General features: G+C 41.2%; 1 protein-coding gene and 1 long non-coding RNA gene across 4 annotated transcripts in view; both read right to left on the bottom strand.

The window, feature by feature from the left end:
* LOC308596660 overlaps positions 1-20,625 on the bottom strand; it is a 292,291-nt gene that overhangs the window by 220,117 nt on the left and 51,549 nt on the right. The gene's annotated exons all lie outside the window — the stretch shown is intronic.
* TAFA2 (TAFA chemokine like family member 2) overlaps positions 1-20,625 on the bottom strand; it is a 144,171-nt gene that overhangs the window by 121,507 nt on the left and 2,039 nt on the right. The gene's annotated exons all lie outside the window — the stretch shown is intronic.

The raw sequence follows: 20,625 nt of genomic DNA, 5'->3' as shown, positions 1-20,625 counted from the left end.
AGCCAACAGTTTTCTACCACTGTGGTCAGCACTGCCTTCATTTCTTCATAACAGTGTCTTGAAATTCTATGTTCTGAGATGTCTTTCAACAGTTAATCAACTACTGGCTGTGAAATGTTAATAACCTACAAACAAAATATAATTGCTTCTTCTTATCTATCCTGTTACAAGCAAGATAACTTAATATACAAAATATTATTTGCTATATAAAATACACTGAGCTATGTATTTGCTCTTCTCATTTAAAAGTCACATTTTCTACAACTTTGCCCAGTTGGTGTTATTGCAGGCCACCCAAATGGATTTCTCTCAGCATTTTTCACTCTGAATTTCCCTACACTGCAGCTTTCTCATGATGCCCCAGTGTTGGTTTAGCCTTCCACCTAAACATTTCTAAAAGTTAATTTAATATGGATACCGAGTTTAAATCCCCTGACTTATACATTCTTCCCATTTTCCCGCTGAAGGACTGTTTTTCCTCTATCGTCAAGTTCATTTTCACATTTAAGAGGAGCAGCCGCACAGAATTGCACAAGTCAGAAGATTTTTACAACAGTTACCACTGCATACAAAACACAACAGAACAGAAACGAGCGACTCTGATACATGGTTCACCTTTTGTGCAAGGCAGAAAGTACACAGGTGAAGGGGAGGGGAGGTTAAAAATACCAACCTGATATATTTTCTACAAATGTGATATCCAAATACAGGTCAAACATAGAAGTCCACCTCCACGCAATTTTAAGCAGAGATACCTTACCTTCTGCTATTGGCCAAGCACAGAAACATGAGTTGACTAACAAAGGGCAGAACATCAGAGGGAAATCTTGATAGTGCCTTTCACCAGAGATACATTCCAAAGAATAGTGAGTTTGAAACTACAATCACAGAGTAAAGGAATTGGGCAGGACTCACAAACAGTATTTAAATTTGTCAGCTGGCCAGCAGCAAGTAGCTCAGAGCCTCTAGTGAGCTCAGAGCTTCTAGTGTGTAAAATGCACACAGCTCCTTCCTTTGTTTTCTCCGGTGTGCTGTGCTTTTGAAAATCTTTTTTAAAAGCAGGAATCCATCCCAAGCAGCTACTTTAGTTTTCCATCAAACCAGCACAGGTAGGATAAGACTCCACAGCTATCTATGCTCAAGATTGAAAGAAAGGAACAGGACTGATGATACCATGTCAACATTCTGAAGCTTTGCAAGCAGGCAATGCTTATTCATGGCCTTGTTAATACAAGGAGCAAGAGCTGTCCGCTAGTGATGGTGCTGAAATAAGGCTGAGAGGCCATAGAGGCCATGTGATGGAATTTCAGCAATGCAAAAAGAAAGAAAGGTTGTTATTATTACTATTATTGTTATGAATTAAATCTGTATACTGCCCTTCATCAGAAGATCACAGGGTAGTTTACAACATAAAAATAGGAAATGAGAACACAAAATACATAACAAAAAACAAATAAGCCCCTACCACAAGCACGTTTAAAAGCTAATAGATAAAGAAGAGCTTCAGAAGATGATCGCGGAGTCAGTTCAAATGGGGATAGGCATTCCTTGAGGTATTGCAGTCCTGAGCCATTTAAGGTTTCATAGGTGAAAACCAACACTTTGAATTGAGCCTTGGAACTAACTGGCAGCCAGTGCAGTCAGGCCAAACAATCTTGCCCCAGTGAGCAACTGGCCACTTAATTCTGCTGAAGTTCCCAAACTGTCTTCATAGGCAGCCCTAAGTAGAGCAATCTAACCTACAGGTTACCAGAGCATGGACAACAGTAATTAGGCTCTCCTTGGGCCACAAGGTTGAAGCTGATAAAAGGTACAGTGGTACTACCTCGGGTTAAAGATCGCCCGGGACAGCAGAGAAGTCTCCGCTGCCCCGGGGGCTTTTAAAATGCTGGGGGCCGGCAGCGAAGGCTTCGCTGCCGCCCGCCAGCATTTTAAGATCGCCCGGGACAGCAGAGAAGTCTCCGCTGCCCCGGGGGCTTTTAAAATGCTGGCGGTCGGCAGCAAAGCCCTCCTGTCCCCGGAGCTTGCGGGGCGGGAGGTGGGGAGAAGGGCTTTTCTTCCCACCGCCAGCCTTCAGAACAGCCTTCTGAAGGCTGGCGGTGGGAAGAAAAGCCCTTGTCCCCCCCCCCAGCCTTCAGAAGAGGTCGGGGGACAGACTGTCCCCGGACCTGGTCTGAAGGCGGTTTCCCTAGGAACGCATTAATTGATTTTCAATGCATTCCTATGGGAAACCGTGCATCGCAAGACGAAAAACTCGCAAGAAGAAAAAACTTGCGGAACGAATTAATTTCGTCTTGCGAGGCACCACTGTACGGGATTTTGTATGTACCGTATTTTTCGCCCTATAGGACACACCGGCCCATAGGACGCACCTAGTTTTTTTGGGGGGGGGAATCAAGGGGAAAAAATTTATTTCCCCCCCCAGGTTTGCGCAGCCATCCCCAAGCTAGAAGAGGGAGACGGAGCGCTCCGTCTCCCTCTTCTGCCTTCAGGGACAGCCTCTCTAGCCTCCGTGGGGCAGCAGCTTGCCAGCCGCCAGCCTCCAGATCAGGTTGGGGAATAGCGGGGTGGCAGTGCTCCGCCACCCCGCTATTCCACGAGCTTGTGGGGCTGGCGGGGGGGGAGAAGCAAGCTTGCTTCTCCCCCCCCCGCCAGCCTCCAGACCAGGTCAGGCTGCAGGCTGCTCCCGCCAGGCTTGCAAGGCTTGCAGGACCTCCCGCCAGGCTTGCAAGGCTTGCGGATAGCTTCCTGAAGCCTGGAGAGCGAGAGGGGTCGGTGCGCACCGACCCCTCTCGCTCTCCAGGCTTCAGCGAAAGCCTGCATTCGCCCCATAGGAGGCACACACATTTCCCCTTCATTTTTGGAGGGGGAAAAGTGCGTCCTATAGGGCGAAAAATACGGTAAATTTTTCCTTGGCTCTTTTTGCTGGCCCATGTAGGACCAGCATGGATAGTTGGCCCTTGTGAATATTTGACTTTTTCTCCCCTTATGGTCTATGGGCTACCACTAAAACGAGGCTGCATTTTAAACTGTATTTTAAACTGTATTCTAACCTATATTTTAATCAACATTTTTTTTAAAAAAATGTTTTTACTGTGTTTTATATTTGGTGTTAGCTGCTCCGAGCCCAGTCTTGGCTGGGGTGCGTCGGGTATAAATAAAATTTATTATTATTATGCTGTCATAAATGCTTCAATAATCACTATACTCCATAGGACAGTTGTGGTACAAGACTACAACTTGTGTTTGAGGACTATGGAGCAGCAACAAGGGGGTGTACTGTGGATCTTTAAATCCCAGTAACATTTTAATGACCTCAATTTTTAACAGAAGATCAATCCAATTTACAGTTTAATTTATAGAGCGTGTCTTTTCAGTAACAATGCTGCACCTGCTCCATGATCCGAAAGGAAGTCATCTGAGGATCTTAATAATGACACAGGAGGATGAGGGGAAAGAACCGCTGCAGTCAGTCAAACAGCTGTTCCCTGGGAGCACCCTATATATAACAGAAAATTGGACAGCAATGGCACCACGTTTCAACAGAAAAGAAACCCCAACAGAAGCCCAATGAGAAGTAAAGATGCGGCAGAAGATTTATGCTGTGAAGGGCATTTTACAAATACCTACAGTGGTGCCTCGCAAGACGAAAATAATCCGTTCCGCGAGTCTCTTTGTCTAGCGGTTTTTTCGTCTTGCAAAGCAACCCTATTAGTGGCTTAGCGGATTAGCGCTATTAGCGGTTTAGCGGCTATTAAAGGCTTAGCGGCTTAGCGGCTAAAAGGCTATTAGCGGCTTAGAAAAAGGGGGGGAGTGAAAAAAAATCGGAACACTCGCAAGACGTTTTCATCTTGCGAAGCAAGCCCATAGGAAAATTCGTCTTGCGAAGCAGCTCAAAAACGGAAAACCCTTTCATCTAGCGGGTTTTCCGTCTTGCGAGGCATTCGTCTTGCGGGGCACCACTGTAATGAGATTAGAGGTATCACTTGCAATACATCTTCCAACAAAATTATTCCTAGGTAGTTGAAGAACCTATGTTGAAATGAAACAAAATGGGAATAAAACTTTAAGAACCCACAAATCTGGGTTCTCTCTTTAGAAACAATATTGCAGGAAAGGATGACCTGTGATCTCAAGATACCACTGAACCATGAGCCTAAAACCTACCTGCCTCCTAGAACATGTCACCTGGGTTATCTGAGTTACGTAGATTTGATTCCCTATTTGACAGCTTCTTTTTCACACAATCATTATCCTTTCTAAAATATTCTATTTTATATTAAGTATATCACAAGTGTCAGCCATACCAAAGGCCTTTTACACATGTAACAATTTTATTAGGACGGGGTGAGGGGCCTCACTTCAAATGGATCTTCAAATGGATCCTACCTGTAATTAAAGCCAAAATCTAAGCAGACATAGCCAACTTGGTCCTCAAAAGCACGCAAACTAGTAGAAGTCCCCTTGATGTAAATTGGACTGAAAATGGTGGAAGTGCTTTGAGAACAGAGCTGAAAATGAAATAGTGATGAATACCAGGCAATCAAAGCAGCAGGACACAAACTATAGTATTTGATTTATTTTTCAGAAGTATTCTTTGTAGAACATTCGAGTTCAGACAATGGACGTTCACACTCCTTTCTTTGAGAAGTCATGAAATCAATTCATGGATCTAAGATTTTGTAGCCCAGTGCTGTTTGCAAGGGGGCCATTTCTTCTCTTCCAATTTCTCCTCTCAAAACTAAAGTTTCTCTTGTATGTAAACTTACTTGCATGGAGCACATAATTATCCGAAAACAGATGGTTTAAGTTGATGGAGAAGAGTAAGAGAGCCATCCTTGAGAGGTTCTGCATCCTCCTCTTTTTATTTCACTTAGTAGCTATTAGAAAGCAAAAGCCTTAAGGCAGATTCTCTTGCAAGGAAAATGTGAGGTCCAGGTATAGAAAGCAAAAAATGTGTTGTCATCCAGATAAGTATATACATGGCTGAAGACTCATACTGTGTTAACCATTTATTTATCCTCTACTCTTGATGGCTATAAATAATTTGCTACAGGGGGGCATACTTCTTCTGTGATCCCTAAAGGTAAAGGTAAAGCGACCCCTGACCATTAGGTCCAGTCGTGGCCGACTCTGGGGTTGCGGCGCTCATCTCGCTTCATTGGCCGAGGGAGCCGGCGTACAGTCATGTGGCCAGCATGACTAAGCCGCTTCTGGTGAACCAGAGCAGCGCACGGAAACACCGTTTACCTTCCCGCCGGAGCGGTACCTATTTATCTACTTGCACTTTGACGTGCTTTCAAACTGCTAGGTTGGCAGGAGCAGGGACCAAGCAACGGGAGTTCACCCCATCTCGGGGATTCGAACAGGCGACCTTCTGATCGGCAAGTCCTAGGCTCTGTGGTTTAACTCACAGCGCCACCCGCATCCCTCTGTGCTACCTACTACTAGCAAATTTTCCTCACACCCTTGCTGTTCTTTAATTATACTGCTATGCATCACCCAAACCTCTGCTAAGCAGTAGCAAGGTTCCAGGCTCTCACTCAGGGTCATGTTTCCATTGTGAATTCAGGGCACAACAGAGGATGTAGCGTTCTAAGATATATGGTTTATTTTACATCAATATACACCCAGAGAAGGTGGGTGCAGAACATTATACCTCGACAGTGTCTCTCATTACCTCTCAGCACACTTGGGGCCAAAGCAACAGCCAGCCATGGTTCCTGGTCTCTCAATGCAGCCTCCTTCAGCAAGAGATGGTTCTGGCCTTTGTTCTTGTTTCCGGGAACTCCTCCTCCAAGCAGCTGCTCCTCATCCCTTGGCTATCCTCAGACTCATTTTTTTCCAGTGAGCACAGCCTGCCCTCTCCCTGCCACCTTGACAATCCCACTCCGCCCAGGTCCAAGGACTCTTCTTTTATGTGGGTCACCAAGACCTTTTGTGATGTTAAAGACTCTTTCCCAGATGGAAAGTAAGCTTAGCCTGAATTTTCCCCCGACCTGGAATCTCCCCTCCAATACTCCAAATATTAGCTAGATCCTGACATTCATTAATTTATGGCAGGCATCCCCAAACTCGGCACTCCAGATGTTTTGGGACTACAACTCCCATCATCCCTAGCTAACAGGACCAGTGGTCAGCGATGATGGGAATTGTAGTCCCAAAACATCTGGCGGGTCGAGTTTGGGGGTGCCTGATTTATGAGGTTTAGGGAGGGTCTCCCTGGCCAACTGGACATATAAGGATTTGCATGTTAACCTCATGCACATTTTGGACCAGATATGACTAAGCACACGGCAGGGGAATAATAATGCAGTGTGTTATATAATTCTCACACTGTGCAGCAGACTTTAATTCTGTCTTCCAGAAATAGTTTGGTTATATATTGTAGAATGGGAAAATCTATTCATTGAGATTACTTTCCTTTCATTTTGTGCCATTTCTAACGGAGGAAGTTAATCAAGCCATTATTCACAAAGTAGCTGCTTGAATTCCTACAAACATAATGAATGTTTTTATATGTTTCATCATTAATCAGAAAATTAGAAAACTGTATTATTAAATACTCACTAAGCATTTTGCATCTAATTATTTACCGTACATACTGATGTTCTACTGGCTTAAGAATGTGAATGATGTCACAACAAACATACAGTTTGTACCAAAACACAAACCATCTTTAGACTTCCTGAAATTAAAAAATAATATTTTTTTCATCTTATTTCCTATGTTCTTTGTACTCTTTACCAACGAATTCCACACAAAGAAAAGTTACCAAAATAAATGAAATAGTCCTGTGGCAGCAGAAAAGCTGTCATATCCAATGCATACTTCAAGACTGGCAGTGGAGACCAGAAACTACAAAAATGGCGTAAGAATAGTAGACACAGTGTTGGGGTCCTTATAGCTCCCTAATTAGGGAATGTGTTGGTGGCAACACTCACATGCTGTCCCCATACAAGGGCAGCAAATGAACACGCCTCTGGCACATTCCCATCACACTATACATGGAATATGCTGGATAATTCCACAATGCCTCCATTCCTTCAGCCCCATTAGGATAGCCAGAAACAACCTTAGTGCCACCCAGGCAGATGTTTGAATTAACTTGTGCTCCTCAAAATCACTGTTTCAGGAGTACCATTCTAAGTTGAGGAAGATGAAACACACCACACACGTTAAAAGCACACAAAGCCCTCTTGGAACAAAAGTTCCTGGGTGAGTGGGGAGCTCTTTTGCTAAGCAGCCATGGGGAGGGCAGGCTGGATGTACAACAAATATTGTTTCTTTACAATATTTCACTCCCCCCCCCTTTATAGCAATTCCTCTGAGGGTAGGCTGAACTAAGATATACTGAGAACTGTCAAGGCCACCCCATAGGCTTCACAGCTGAGTGGCAACTGGAATGTCCAATCCCCAAATCTCTATGCACTGCAATTCCAGGCTTCCATTTAATTCCTGCTCCATGCTATCTCCCTCTTAAAATGCTGGTGGGCTTAACTTACTTTGCACAGTCATAAGAACTTTCAAGGCTAAAAGTATTTCATGTTACATTACATTATTATATATATATGTGTGTGTGAAATCATTCCTGTGCTGCTGAAACACAATACAAGAAAACTGCTGCCTCAAGTAATATTTTAATAGCTAGTTTATCCATTCAAACACAAATTATTTCAGACCATTAAAGTAAGTAAAAATAAAAAGTAGTCATTTCAAGCTTAGATGAAATGGTGGCAAGTATAGCCTGCTACACACAGTTTTCACAATGCCCAGCATTTGTAGAGCAGCACCAGCATGTATTACTGCTACGAAGCCTGCTAGTACCAAAAACGCAAAAGAATAGTTCTTCATCTCTCTTCTCAGCCTGTCCAAAGTTTATACAGCTTTAACCAAACAGAATTCATATGGAGACATTTATGGAGAGTCAGGAATACGGCTACAGACTCCAAAATCCCTTCGCCTTGACAGATTTAGGCCATCTGAGTACATTTTCTGCTTCTTTCATCCCCTCAGGAGCTAAAATTGAAGGAGATTTGAAAACCATGATTTTACAAAGAGAAAAAGCCAAAAAGGAGGAGAGCTAATGATTAATAGGTACCAAGCTATCTATCTGTACATATATATATATATATATATATATATATATATATATATATATATCCGAAGAGCCACCATCTTATGTGATCTCTTGTTCCTACGCAACTGCCGAGACAACAACTTAATTCCCACATGCTTCCAACTTAAATTCCACTCTAAAACCCCAGCTACCGAAAGGATCCTGAAACGAACTGAACTATCCCTAATCAGAAACGAACTACATAAGAAAAGATACCTACTAAACCAAACCAACAAAGATCTGCTCACTCTTCACCTCAAACTCTGTAACAAAATCCACCCTGCACTCTGGGACAAATGCAAACAACTAGCCGTTTGGAGAGCTGAAACAGAGTCCTCACATAAGACAGACACACACACCAACAAACTCCACAAACTAGAGAAACGCCAGAAGCCCAGCCACCCTCCACAACAACCCATGAAACAAACAGTACATAACATATCAGACAGGATCCTCACCTCAACTGAAACCAAAGTACTCTCCAAAGGTTTCAACTTTGCAGTCGCCCCGAGACGCATCCCCACGGAAAACATCATATGCGGAGTCGAAGCTAGCCTAACCAAAATCAACCCAGATGAAGCCAATAAAATCAGACTTGAAGTCACCAACATCCTCTGCTCCAGCAAACCACCCAGAAGCAATTTACACAAAGAAGAACAGAAAGCACTCACCAACCTGAGGAAAGACAACAACATAATCATTCTCCCAGCAGACAAAGGTAATGCCACTGTTGTGATGAACACATCGGACTACCAAGCAAAACTATCAAATCTACTCCAAGACCCTACCTACCAACCTATAAAAACAGATCCCACCACCTATCTGGAAAAAACCACCAAATCCAAAATAAAAGCCTCTCCTATCAGTGAAGAAATCCAGCTAAGAATCATCCCCAGAGAAAAATCATCCAGATGCCCCAAACTCTACGGTCTCCCCAAGATACACAAAGAAGGAACACCACTCAGACCAATAGTCAGCTCCATAGGCTCACCTCTACAAAATCTCGCTAAATTTCTCGCTAAGCAACTTCAGCCCTATGCAGAATCTATCGCTTCACACGTTACAAACTCCTTCCAGTTCATAGAAACAATAAAGAAGCAAAACCTACATCCCGATGACCTACTTGTGAGCTTCGATGTTGTATCTCTCTTCACACAAGTGCCCATTAATGAAGCCTTGACAGCCATTCAAAACAAATACAATCCCCCCGAATACATCCTGGACCTGACCAACCACTGCCTAACCAACACGTACTTCATCCACAATGGACAAAGATACAAACAGATAGAAGGAGCACCTATGGGATCACCCCTCTCACCGGTCATCGCAAATCTGTACATGGAACACTTTGAAACCAATGCTTTAGACAAGTCAGAACACAAACCCAAACTTTGGCTCAGATATGTTGACGACACCTTTGTAATTTGGCCACACGGGAAGGAAAAACTAGATAGCTTCCTCACACATCTCAACAGCCTACACCCCAAAATACAATTCACTATGGAAATAGAAGCCAACAACCAACTTCCCTTCCTTGACGTCCTAATCTACAAAAAACCTGATGGCTCCCTAGGACACACTATCTACCGGAAAAAAACACACACCAACCGCTACTTACATGCACAATCACACCACCACCCTGCACAAATAAACTCCGTAGCCAAGACTCTCATCTCCAGAACCAAACGCCTGGCTGACAAAGACCACTTGACAACTGAGTTACAGAATCTCTCAAATGTGTTAATCGCCAACGGATACCAGCAAAACAGGGTTACGAAGCTAATCCAAAAAGAAACACCCCCCAAAAACCAAGACACAGAAGAAAACAATAGCATGGCCCTCCTTCCTTATATCAAGGGCACTACAGATAAAATTAGCAAAATCCTCCATAAACACAATATCAAAACAGCCTTTTGCACCAACCAAAAAATAGCCAATATCCTCAGAAACCCCAAAGATAAAATCCAGTTAGAAAACCAAGGGGTCTATGAAATACCCTGCAAAGTCTGCCCAGCCACGTACATTGGACAAACAAACAGACGAATAAATGCACGTATCGCAGAACACAAGAATGCCGTCAAAAAAGAAGAAAAAACTTCCTCTCTTTACCAACACATGAAAGAAACAGGACACGAAATTAATTTTGCAGATTCCAAATTGCTCTTTAACATGGAACATCACCACAAGAGAATAATCATGGAAGCCATCGAGATAGAGAAACACCCTCACAACATGAACAAGCGTGACGACACGTCCCGCCTGCCAGACATCTGGAAATTAGCCCTCCCCACAAAAACCGACACCAGAACCAGAGGCACACAGAACGCCATCGCCAATCAACCACACCAGACCCAAACCCAGACCCTCTCCACAGATAAATTACAGACACCATCCAGTAGCCAAACCATAGTGGCACCTCCGGTTGCTGCACCCCCCTGCAATCCCTACACAGATCTGGCTGGCACAGGGCACAAAACCACAGCTCGCCCCTATACACGAAGCCAAGCCAGAGCACAACTAAGTGCAGTACAGCCATCTTCTCAGAAAAACTCTTCACAAGCTCAAGAGGTCAAGACACGAAAGCTTTAGCAACTAATCCACACCTAATGACCCTCCTAAGTGGTACTCAGAATATCACTCAAGAAATCACTCAAGATATCCCTCAAGTAATTAATGAACAAAAGAAGAAAAGGCACACTAACCTGGGAACTTCCTCTCTGCCCAGAACGTTGGAGGCTATACACCACACCCCCTCAACAGTATTTATAGGAACTCAAACACTGAGATCCTGCTCTGTTCTAGTAACAAGAAGCCGAAAACACCAGCCTGAAGATGACGAGTGAGACCTCGTCGAAACGTCGCCTAGACACCCCAACTCTTACACGGGAAGACACCCGAAGACACCAAAACCTGCATTCCTGTACCCGTGAAAATCTACGAAAGCATATATATATATATATATATATATATACACACACACACACACACACACACACACATACACACACACACACACACACACACATATATATATTCTTTAGGCAGCATATGGAAGTTGACCCCATTGTTTCGATATAATCTGGGTAACATGTTTAGAATTAAAGTTACAGAATATTAAATACAATGCACTGGAATCCTAACTGATGGATAATGAGCTTAAATACATTCAGATGCTGAAACTGCAAAGCAAGTATTTCCCCGCCTTCCAATCCACTCTCCTGTTTCATAACTCACTTCCAGTATATTATTGGAACAATTTCTCCCTGGACATTTTAAAGAAACCGACTAGAGTACATTGATTCAGCTGCAACAGTACAAGACAAACACATGCTGACATTTTAAGATAAACTGCTTTTTTAAAACAAAACGTGGGGTTTTTTTAATTTTTAAAAAGGAGAGGTAAAAGGTGTGCAGAAACCCTCCAGTTAAATATGTCCAAGTCTTGTTGTTTACAACAGGAAGGTTAGCACATGCTTAACTCTTCCATACTGAAATCACCAGAACTTAAAAATTGTTAATTTGAGTTGCAGGCATACAAGTTATTTCCATTACAGGAAGTAAAGGTATATCCTATTTCCCATCTCTGATAGTTTTCTAAATCTGCTCCTGTTCAAGGAGAGATGAAAAATAGGTAAGATGATTCCATTTCAGCAGCCCACTATAGCTAGTCCAAGTTTAACTGCCAGAAATACAACCTCCCAATGTTCTATGTGAAAAGGGGCATTTCTTACAAGTGCCTTCTGCAGTGAGGTAACTTAGAAATGTAAATGACTTACATTTATTTATGCGCTGATATAACATAAAAGGTGGGCATAAGGGGAAAGAAAAACAGTTACGTGATAGCGCTAACTGCAAAACAGTTTTGATGTTTAGAAAGCTCACAGAGACGCTGATGGTGATGAGACAAATCCACACAGCGATGAATAAAGAGCAAGTAGTTCAGAAGAAGAGATACAGCGGCATTTAATAAGGGAGGACGCATGTCACCAGAAGGAGAAAACACATATCACTTATATAAAAGTGTTTAATCTAAAGCAGTTCAAACGATCAAATTGCAAAGCACTCTCGGCCAGAGATGAGCCCTTTTCAGCGATTTCCCCAGCTTTTCAGCCAAATACCAGAAAGTCTCAAGATTTTTTAATTCATATTCTTTGTAAGAATGTAGCTGAAATGTGTGTTTATTTTACCCCATGCAAGCACAGAAAATTGCAAAAAAATTGTAATTGACGCGGGTGGGGCTGTGGGTTAAACCACAGAGCCTAGGACTCGCCAGTCAGTAGTTCAAATCCCCGTGACGGGGTGAGCTCCCGTTGCTCAGTCCCTGCTCCTGCCAACCTAGCAGTTCAAAAGCACGTCAAAGTGCAAGTAGATAAATAGGTACCGCTCCGGCGGGAAGGTAAACGGTGTTTCCGTGCGCTGCTCTGGTTTGCCAGAAGCGGCTTAGTCATGCTGGCCACATGACCTGGAAGCTGTACGCCGGCTCCCTCGGCCAATGAAGCGAGATGAGCGCCGCAACCCCAGAGTCGGCCACGACTGGACCTAATGGTCAGGGGTCCCTTTACCTTTTTACCTGGCTGCAAAGACAGGCAATGTTTAGTGAAAACTCCCATTTCTGGAGGGAGCTTCAGTAGATGATTTCAAGAGGTTGGAGGGTGGGACTATTCTTCTTTCCCCTTCCCCATGAGCAACAGGAGCAGAATAAGATAGTGTGGTATAATGGTTAGAGTATCACACTAGGACTGTGGAGACTTGGGTTCAAATCCCTACTCAGCCAGGAAGCTCACTGAGTGGTTTACGGGCCAGTCACTATTTCTCAGTTAATCTGCACTGCAGGGCTTTTGAGAAGATGCTGGAGGATAATAAGCATATATGCCAATTCAGCTTTTTTGGAGGAAAGGTTATAAATAAATGATTAAGTTCTGCAAAATTAAATATAAGAGCAAAAGTGCATAACATGTATCAAGCCTGAGAAACTCAGTTTTTCTTGGTACAGAATCTGGATAACATTTCTGCAGAATTTCAATGTATTTCTTATTTAGCATACAGCTTACACAGAACCCTGTGCATAACAGCTGCAAAGGACGACAACTCATGAGCATCTCAAACACATTGCGCTGTTATATTTACTTCCTTCTTTTAAAAAACAAACTTTGTATCATGGAAATACTGCACTTTCCAAACAATGCCAACAGCCTAATTTATTTTATTCCGGAGAAAATGGCCTCTTTTCCACAACTAGAATCCAGTGCAATGTTTGAACGAACATTTAAGGTCTTAAATTTGGAAGGGGGTCAGGGATGCACACACAAGACCTGCCCTCAACTTTCCCTATGCACAATGGCTCCATGTCAGACCTTTACATTCTAAGCATGAAAGTCTGTAAAAGGCTTCTATATGTGTTTGGCTGAATGCATTCGCACAATAAGGAATGCAGCTTACATTAAAGATCTGATGTTGAGTCAGCACGCACTGAGATACTGGGAGGTCTTACATGTACAACCCTAAATCCCTTCCCACTTTAAGCTCACACATGTTCAGTCTCATTCCTCAATAGGGTCTGTCAGTATATACCTAGGTGGCTGTTACAGGGAACTACTGGACAATACTTGTAACGTCATTTCCCATGTCATTTTAATACAATTCCCATGGCATTTGTAATTTCCCCCCTCAATGTATTTTTTCCCTCTTGTACAGTATAGTGTTGTTCCTCTGTACCTTCACATACACAATATAACCTGCATTCCTGTACCCGTGAAAATCTACGAAAGCATATATATAATTGTCTCTACACTCTTGCCTCTCAGCAATGTCTGAAAGTTTTCCTTCTAATCCTAGAACGAATAGGCTGAAGCACATTCTACACATGTTCAGATATATTCTCTTCTTCGTCCAATACAAACCAACCCCACACATTGAAACCATGGCCCTATGGGAAGCCGTAGCTCAGATTAAGCAGTAGGAAGCTAAATAATGCACTTCCAGTCATTACAAACGGGTCCTACACAATGGTATACTCAGCATAACGGCAATTGTTGCCTGGCACGGAGCACACTATCCTTCCAACATTTTCTAACGCATTACTGATGGGAAAGGCTCTAAAGCAAGGTTTGCCAAACTTGGGTCTCCAGCAGTTTCTGGACTACAGTTCCCATAATCCCTGACCACTGGTCCGCTAGTTAAGGATGATGGGAGTTTAGTCCAAAAACAGCTAGAGACCCAAGTTTGGGAAACGCTAATACCAAGTATTACACTCTTATCAGTAAAGGTAAAGGGACCCCTGACCATTAGATCCAGTCATGACCGACTCTGGGGTTGCGGCGCTCATCTCGCCTTGTTGGTTGAGGAACTGCTAGGTTGGCAGGAGTATTACACTCTTATTGGTGTGCAAATACATTGATATATAAAACATTATTACTGTGGCTGAGTTCACATATGGGCACTGACCACTGGATGTGTGAAATAGCCATCATAAATCAATCACTACCAAGGGAACATTTCTTTAAACACAATACTTTAGAAGGCAGCCAATCCATACAATGATGTAAAAAGAGCTATGTTGGGTCAGGCTAACAGCCTACATAGTTTTTCCCACAGTGGCCAACCAGAAGGTTCTGGGAATCTCACAAACAAGACATAAAAGCAATAGCCTTTCCCTCTTTCTTACCCCCTAGAAATATAGCCTTAGCTTATCATTTTAACAAAGAAACTGCACACAAGACAGTAGAAGGTGCAACCATTCCTTTGCCTATCACATATCTGAAGGTTGCATCTATTATTGTTTTTAAACTCTCCCTGCATGCTGAAATACAGCATGTTAGAGGAAAAGCTGGGCTACAATCAAGATACTAGCTTTCCTCTCAAGACACTCGTTTTGTAGGAGTTGAAAAATAACAAGCGGGAGAATTCAATAATGCAGTTTTCAACTTATAATCTGAAATGGTACTGTCCAGGAAGAGCATGTGGTACTACTTCCCTGTTTGAAACAACTCTTAAAGAGAGGGGAAATAAGCATGTGCTTAATTAATTTAAAAATGTACGCAATGAAACACAATCCTAAAGGGGTTCTGTTTTTTAAAAAAACAGTGCTCCAAAACATCTTCAGAAGCAATTCTATGATTATATGAATTTCTCAGCAAAAGTAAATGCAACCAATTGCTTTTTATTTCATGGTACAGTAGACACTTCCCGATACTACCTCAGTAATGGACAGTCTCTCCTTAGCTATCAGAAGATTTAATAGAGTACATTATATTATTGCATGGTAGGTTTGGCTATACTGTATAACACTATACTTTGAAATTAAACTGCATTTACCAAAATAAAACGAGCCTGCCCATTTGTTCAGATCTTCACTGGAGAGTCAGTTCTGTGTGTTCTCTTTTCTGAAGCAACATGAGTGGTCACAACTTTTTTCTGTCACCTCATTTATGGAACTCCCTCCACATATCCATTTTCCTGGTACCAGCATTGTTGAGTCTTGGGCAACCTATGTAAAAACGTCTGCTGTCCAAATGGTACCTCGTGGATTTTGTTGATTTTTAAGTATGGATGTGCTGATGGCCATGCGCCTACTTTATTTTGGTAGAAACTGTTATTTATGTTGAGAATTTTTTTCAGGCTGGGCAAGCTACCTCAATAAGTGTTAGCGGTGCACAACGTATAAAAGTTTTAAAGGGGTTAACAATAACATTGAAAATAAACTATAGATGCTTAAGAGTGTATAATTCTGATAACCTTGGAATACCAAATTGTCCCATTCTTCAAATGCATACATAACTAATTTTGTAATTGTTTTCCAACATTTATAAAAAAAATAGGTTGCTGCTTAAAGTCTTGCCGCATATGAACAGTGACGGCTCTGATGTCTAAACGTTTCTCATTATGTAAGGACCACAGAAACCAATTTATAGATTCCCCCCACCCCCGCATAGGCTGCATTATATTTCTTCCGCATATATCACACTGCAGTCGCAAAGAATTCGGGACTGCAATCCTTTCTTGACAAAGTATCTCCATTTTAGGCACGTATAATGAGTACCATCCTCACAGCTGCAACATAGTAGTATCTTATTATTTTATCTCACTGTCTGCAAAGTGTGTTTCCAAATACATTGTACGAAAGAAGCAGCACAAAACCCAACTGTATTGTATTCCTGTGGGAGTGGAAAGCTTTGCACTACAGTCTTAGATGAGTACTTGAGGTTGACATGATTATTTTGTGCTTCTTTTTGATAGGCAACTGGTAATACAGTACAAGGTTTATCAGAAGCTGGATAGCGACTTCTGCAGAATTAGAGCACAAGTCTCTGTATGGTCTGTCTGCAGTAGGAGGGAACCGGAGGTTGATTGAATCAACCATGATGGATAGAAGCTATGATATTAGTGATGTCATCAGTCACCAGACTTTCAGCTGATAACACTTTTACTATAAAGATACTCTCTTTGAAAATACATTCATGCACCGGAGATGTCTGGTTGCAAGCATAGCTTATATATTTTTGGAACATATATTGCTTTAATTTCAAGAACACGAATAAATTTTCTGTACTATGCTATATGCTGGCATAACCCATTATCTCATTTGTTGACCATTATGCCTTAATATGAAGTTGTAGTATGCTTAGGCATTGTGTTTGACTTGATCAAGGCTGTTTACTGCCTTGATCATTCTGGATAATTTACTTTACAGGGAACAAAATAGTCATTCTTTTCCTATGATTTTTAATATTTGTGATGTCCTTGCACTATTTAAAAAACCGAATGATCAGGGGAAAATACTGTGTGTATTTACTCCAAGGAAGTCCTCTGAAGTACAATGCTTCTTACTCTTTAGTAAGTGGGCTTTGGGTTGAAGCACGATAAATATTAAGAGAGAGTGTGTGAGTGTTAATCCCAATTATCTGTCATAGTGTTTTAATTATGGAATTTTATTCATTGCACAATTTGTGTTTAGCTCATAAGGAACTAATAAATTTATACTGTACTGTCAGAGCAATGCCAGTTTGAAAAAGAAAATAACCCGTTCTAAGATTACTGTTGTCCATGCAATACGGCTTTGTATTCTAAAGTGGTACTTAAACCAGAGAAGACAACTCTAGCAGCTTTTCGGAATCTTGACTCGCCCTTCATACATTCATGCAGTCTTTAATTTATTATCTCTCTTTTTTGCTTTTGCTCTGGTTACTCTGCATGTTCATATTGACGCCATGCATATATCACATGTAGATCACATAATCCTGGGATTGTAAAAAATAATAAACATTACAGTTTCTACACTACTAAACTATGTATTTTTTATTTTTTAAAAAATGTTTCTGATAGTTAACCATTTGAATATCATTAATAAACACAATTCTCTATTTAGATAGATAGATAGATAGATAGATAGATAGATAATAAATAAACATGTAGCTCTCAACGCAATCCTACCTGCTCAGAAATAAGTCCTGTTAAGGTCAATGGGGTTTACTCCCAGTTAAGAGGTTACAGGATTGCACCCTTAAACATTTCAATAAAATACTGCTCAAATTAAAATGGGCACACGTTTCATTCATTAAGGTTTCAATCCTATGCACACTTACCAAGGAGTAATTTACTCAGAATTCTAAGTAAAAATGCATAGGATTGGAATGCAAGTCCTTTTTTAAAAAAAATACTGTAATTTGCAAGAAAAATGAATGTGTTTCTGGATGACATTATGGCATAACATCCTCTGTTCTAAGTTAAAGAGCTACTTTAAGCTACAGGTCTTTATTATTTACTACCTGATATGAATAAATCACAGTTATCTGATCAGTACAATATGATCTCCAGTTGACTGCTTTGCCTCTCTATATCTAGGCAAATCCATAGCATTAAATATTGCATGGCATTGAGATAGTCTCCTATCTGTATGCATGCAACTGAACATTTAGCGGAGTCTTTTCTCAGTTTAGCATTCAGAGGTGCTATCCTAATCAGATGGAAGTTCATCCCTAGAAGAGTGATTTTCCCACCAACTCCAGTGATTCCATGAACTCTTTCTGCATGTAGCCTTGAAAAATCTGCTGCCAATTAGAATAGACCATCTGCTGTCTGTTAGGTTATAAACAATGCTTAGCTAGGTAGACCAGTGCTTTGATGCCATATAGAAAGCTTCAGATGTTTTGATTATTAAATAGTGCTATGCAGTTTCAGAGCAATGGGGCAGGCTATCTCCTTGAACGTAAATCTTTATGAGGTCCTATGAATCTTCTATCATTAATATTGTCTTTCTTTACAAGTGGTTTTCTAATGCAGTTATCTTACCCGCACACGTGGTTTTCCATTCCACATAGCTGTTACATTCTGTCTGCCCCAGTGCAATGCTGAAAAACCCATGTTTTTCACAAAAGGCATGCAAAAATGATGCATCTAGTCTCTGATGAAAAACATTATATACACAGTATACCAGGAAATCCCTTTCAAAAAATTTTTTTGCATTACCTAGTCATTTAATTGGGGCTGGAGCAAAATAATTTCTTGGTGGATTGTGCCTTGTGAGTGGAATCAAGATATTCTAAGGCACATATTAGCAGATAGACACCATACCGTTACTGACCGCATGCTGCTCCCACAGCCATATATATAATACTGCTACTCTATCAGTAATAACAATCCTATCTTAAGATTGTTAGGACAAGATGCAACCGTGTTTTGGTACAGAAAGAGTTAACTCACACAATGCCAAAAATGTTAGCTTTAGAAATCAAGACCTGCATGGGTAAAAACTCCAGAAATTATCGTATTTGCAGTAAAGACTTAACATTGTCTATCTAATACTCCACCAATTACAAAATCACTTGATGGATATATTAAAAAGAAACTGCTGAAAATTGTGGAACCCTCATTATACAAAAATATGTCAAAGACGGTTTCCTAATGACTGTGGTATGTCATCTTGGAAGCAGGTTATTCATTTGCTTTGATGCTCTAAAAATATTTGGCAGCTCAGCTCTCTAAATATATTTACATGGGAATATGCTATACTGATACTGGTGAGCCTTAGTTCAAAGTACAGTAAGTATGTTGAAGAGTCTGCAAATATAATTATACGTTAATATAACTTCTTGCTTTAGTTTATATTGATTAACAAAGTAAGTTGTAAATCTGATGACAACTTAAATGTCTGTGCCTAAGGCCAACTCATAAACCAGGTACTTTAAACGAACCCTACGATGCAAATATACCTTAACACCTTGAAGTGCTTTGTCTGGCTTTTGTAAAATAATAATAATACAGTATTTCTACAGGAGACAGGAAAAAATGATAATTACTATTATCCTAGAGCTTATGAATCGTGTTCTCTACAGTTAAAGCAACAAACTTAAAAAGTTCTCCAGACAGGTGTAAACTGCTGAAAAGGATGTACAAAACAGAGCAAAACGATTAACAGGATAACTACATATATTTACAGTACTCAAAACAGTTGCCTCTTTTGCTCGCAACAGTCAGATCCACAGCTGTACGAGAAACGAAGCAGGTATTTCAAAATTCCTGCTTTTGCAAAGGTGTTTGGAAAAGGAGGGAGGGGCATTGAGAAAGTCTCACTGTTAAATAGTAGGTGCTAACCTGGTCAAAATGGAAATCCACATTAATCTAATATACGTCTAATAAATGGAAGGAAGCAAAACAGATGACCCCCCCCCCAAAAAAAAAGGCATAAGGCACAACTTGGAAAGTATTTACACAGGAATAAATGAAATCAAACCTCAGGGTTTATAAAGCCTCTTTTTCCCAGAGATTCATAAAACAATTCCTCTACTCTTTAACCTCTCCCTCCAGTCATTCAATAAAGCGACTAGTCTCCAAACAGAATAAAAATCTCAGGATATATGAGGCTCTGGAAGTTACCAGCCTTGCTCTTTATGAAAGGAGTTAGGCAGAGAAATCAATAGTCTCTCACAGATGGCCCCCGCATCTCCTCCTGCAGATATTGGGGGGGGGGGATGCAGGGTGAGGATTAAAATAATAAGGAACAGACAGTGTGAGGATTTCAAAGAGAAGACTTGACACATCTCATTGATCCACGCTGCAGTACATATGGGTTAGTTAAACACAAATGTAGTGCCATTTCACACCAATATGCCTTCTTATTTGAAGAGAATGTTCCTTATTTTTATTTCAGGGAAACAATTCTTATTTCTGCACCTCACTGCTGGGGGGGTCCCCTTCTTTCAGACCCCACTCATCACACCATAGCTAGATCTACCTGGAGTTCTAGAAAAGCAGGTATGCCAAAGCCCAGTACACTTCTTCAAATAAGATATTTTTAAATTGCCTTAGAAACCAAGCAGGAATCAACTGGAATTGAGGTAGACAGTTTACCACCACTGGGTTTTTTGGAATCTCTCTTAGACTGAAGTGGGGAGGGGGTAGGAGTCTTTTCAAGAACAAACATATATTGTGCACAAAACCACCCCCTTGTACTCTTTGTGTTAGCTAATCTAGAACAACCACCATCACAAGATTTCCAGCTCAACAAGGTC

The sequence above is a fragment of the Podarcis bocagei genome (assembly GCF_964188305.1).
Source record: "Podarcis bocagei genome assembly, chromosome: 10".
In the NCBI taxonomy this organism is placed as follows: domain Eukaryota; kingdom Metazoa; phylum Chordata; class Lepidosauria; order Squamata; family Lacertidae; genus Podarcis; species Podarcis bocagei.
This window is presented reverse-complemented; position numbering and strand designations above follow the sequence as displayed.